We start from the raw sequence: 3,940 nt of genomic DNA, 5'->3' as shown, positions 1-3,940 counted from the left end.
TCATAGTACATCGAGATAAACTCTAAACCGTCTTTTGTTAGTACTGTAATATTATATTTTGAACTTTACAGAAGAGGAACCTGAGATTGTGAGAAAAGTTGGCCAAAACATATAAATGTATGTATAGTACATAATTAGCCTATGATATGATAACATTTATAAAATGTTATAGAATAGGCCTACTGTTATTTTTTATTTTATTTCGAATCCCACAATAACAAAATCATTAATAAAAAAAATGTAAATAAAAGCGAAGCAATAACGAACATAACAAAACTATAAGAAATATTGTGAAGAACTTTACAAATTTTACAATATTATATATATATTATATAGGCCTGGGTCTAATAGAATCAATAATGGAAGTAATTACTATAGAACAAATTTAAGTTATAGATACTAAATTACTTTTTTAAACATTCTTAGTAGTGTTTAATAGAAAAAAACTAGAACAAAATTTGCATAGATGCCTAGATCATCCGAACTTTAACGTACATTTGAAATCCCATTATCAATCGATACAGACCTACGGTACAGTAGGTGGTATTTTGGAATTGCCTCATGAGTTGCTATTGCGTACGGTATGCAATGAGAGAATATGAAGATGTATCTATTTAAATGTTAAATATTTTCTACAATGTACATTTTGAACAGGGTAACGAAGTATTACGTTTTTCGGACAATACGCAATGCAGCGGCTAACACAATCTTGATTTTTAATAATTTTAAATCTCTCATTTTTCTGCGCTACTGCCGTCGCTGATACTTATTTTGCTGTCGCTGTTTGCTGGTATCATTTATTGTTATTCTCATGGAGTTTCTGGGAATATCCAAGTGTTTTTTTCTAGTGGTTCCGTGAGAGTAACAGTATATTGTTTCTTGCGTGCTGCGCTGTTCTGCGCTGGGCTGTGACTTGCCGTTTTTAATCGCTTTTACTTCCAGAGATCAGAGATTTATTTATATATTTTATGTATCCTTAAATCCGTGGAGAAACTTTATACAGCAATTTAGTTTGCTTTTTGTTTATCCTGTCTCTGATTTTTTGGTATTGTTATTTCTGTATGTTTTGTTTTCTGTTCTGTGACGAAATAAATTAAATGAAATGAAATGTATTACTAGGCCTACCTTCGGCATATCACATTGCGGTTCACGATGCGCTCTGCATCAACGAAATTTTCCTTAATAAATCAATAAAAACATGAATTGTTGATAAATACATAAAATAGTTTACCAAACAATTTAAATATTTTACGACTTGTACCATTGTGTACAGTGTAGCCTTATAAGTCTAAATAACCGTGTAGTGTAAATAGAAATGAAAAAGACAAGGTGGGCAGCACTTTGCAGTCAAACACACTTTATTGAACTAGTTCATAGTGAACGACTTTATATGAAATGAATGATTGTCATTTTTCAGTATGGTGCGTGTATTGTATTAATAGGCCCTATATTGGTGTCGCAATTTAGCTGATACAACAGCGATTAAAAACATAGCATCCGAATGCCACTGATTCAATACGAAAACTGTATAAAAGCATTCCATATACAGTATCTAAAATTCTGTCATCTTATTTGTATTTTCTGTACTTTGAATGGACTATTCAAAACTTTACCAACATTTACAGTTATCTTTGTACTCTGAAAGTGCTTCACATGAGTATCATTACTTATTTTAATAATTAATTATTAGTTTATTCTATGAAATGAAGTTGAATATTTCCTGGAATTCGATGATCATGCTTAATCGTTGTGTGTACAGTACTTCAACCGTCGAGTGAGGGCGCTATACCACATGCTACGTAACATTATAGTGATCGACATTTAACCAATGTGTTTATCCCCTTTTCGAACATACGATAATAGTATACTCTAAAGCGAAACTACTATAAAAGGTAGCGGTCAGAAGTATTTTAGAAGGATTTGGAATAGCCTAACTCTAACGATAAAATTAATATAATATAATGGGGAAATTTATTATGATGCAAGTCTGACATCGTCAAACTTTTTATTTCAAATTAACGAACATCATACCGGTAATATAAGCCCGGCTAACAATGTCCATTACACATCTTATTCATTTTATAAAATATAAAAGTTTCATGGGTCTGTTTCTAATACGATTTTACGTTCCTTATTCGAACGAATGTTCTAATTTTAATATGTGAACAATTGCAAAACCACTGCGTTTTCTAAGGTTCCAACAAACCCACGCAATAAGAATGCCCGTAGGTGTGAAAGAAAATCATTATGCGTCTACATGTATATGAATATATATAGCGCATATTAATTTGTACAACCTCGACTCTTACTTAATTTGGCGAATTTTATATCATTAAAATGTTTTTTTACCTTCCGATAGACAGATAATATAATTTTGTCACTGTATATCCTTATGCGCGTATTTCAACGGGATTTGTTAACAGTTTAATAGTCTAAATTACAGATATGCCGTTTGCGGTAAATTTGATGTCAAATTCAATTAAAAAATGTAATTGTTTAATTGATCAAATACGTTTCCACTCAGGCACATATCAAACAAATCACTTTTCATTTTTATTTTAATAAAAAAAAATGTTATATTTTGAAATATGTTTATATTGAAATTGCATGTTTGCTATCATTTATGTAATTAATCTGCAATACATTATCTTATTGTAATTTCTTGTATGTTTCTGGGGCTGCGGGCATGTTACTGGTGACGGTTATGGCAGTCACTGGATCAGTTAATTAAAATTAAATAATTAATAAGATAAGAAAGAATAAAATAATAATTAAAAAAAAACAATTATGATATAAATAAATAATATGGAAAATTACATTTCTATAATGTAGACCTAGCTTAGGTTCAACTAGTAGGCGTCGTTGCTGTAGTCATACATAGGCCTATTGTCAGTATTTATCTAAAACATTAATTATACATTTTCTGTGATATGTATTCCAATGTTAGATGAAGTTGATTCTTAGTCGATATGAATAAGCTAAAATCATAATCCTAAGCTAAGCACTGACGGCCCTTTGGAGCTATTAGCCGCCGATAGCTTCCGTTTGTCCTACAGTCCTAGGCCCATCCTCACCTGTTCACTATTGACAGGAGAATGTTTATGTAATACGAGACGATTTACTGAGGTTTAGTTATTGATTCACTGTTCTTTCAATCTTTATTCGAAAAATTCAGGTTGATAAATATTCAGCCCGACGGATTAAGAATGTTGTGCCCGAAGAAGTGTTAGGCCTAAGCCCGAAAGGTTGATGTTTCTAAAATAAAAGCCGAATTTTAACAAAACATATAAATTCTTCGGACGACAAATCAAATTTGTGAACAAATGTATAATTTTGTTAGAGGCTGGAAAGAGGTTGCTAGATGAGTTTTGAAATGTGGCAAATAATTATCAAACCCAAGGACAGGTAATGTTATAGCTATATATGACCTGGCTATAATAGTAGGGCCTACACGCGGCTGTGGTTTCCTGGCCTTTCAAGTCCATCTGAGCTGGGGTGAACGAAGGGGCATGGACCTTATTATTACCTATTTATGGCCATATTGATCAGTTTACTTCCGTCCAATGAAATAGAATAGCTACCCAGATTGATATCTCGCCTCTTGATATATCTTTAATACGTATACAGGTCGGGCAGTTATATTGTATAGGCCTACATACCTATAGCAAAAGCACGAATTTTGATAAAATATCTTTGAACCTTGCACTTCAATCGACCCTGATACTGAATGTACATCATAACGGACCTTCATCTTATTTTTTGTTAATTTATTTAACATCCAAAGGCAAGTAAGGCCTATCCTCCACCCGTCAATTACAGGACGAAGCATGGCCACTGACTGATGCTCAATAACCAACCATGCCTAAGTCCTGTTATGAGGCAGGGATGGGATCCCAATGGTAATGGTATTGAATTGAATTGAATTGAAATATCGATAGTT

General features: G+C 32.5%; 1 protein-coding gene across 1 annotated transcript in view; it reads left to right on the top strand.

Annotated features, from left to right (window-relative positions):
• The window catches only part of LOC117111839 (homeobox protein unplugged-like), a 10,334-nt gene that overhangs the window by 3,769 nt on the left and 2,625 nt on the right, over positions 1-3,940 (top strand). The gene's annotated exons all lie outside the window — the stretch shown is intronic.

Source organism: Anneissia japonica, unplaced genomic scaffold (genome assembly GCF_011630105.1).
Source record: "Anneissia japonica isolate Jap-2015-1 unplaced genomic scaffold, ASM1163010v1 scaffold1203_len951721_cov167, whole genome shotgun sequence".
Taxonomy (NCBI): Eukaryota; Metazoa; Echinodermata; class Crinoidea; order Comatulida; family Comatulidae; genus Anneissia; species Anneissia japonica.
This window is presented reverse-complemented; position numbering and strand designations above follow the sequence as displayed.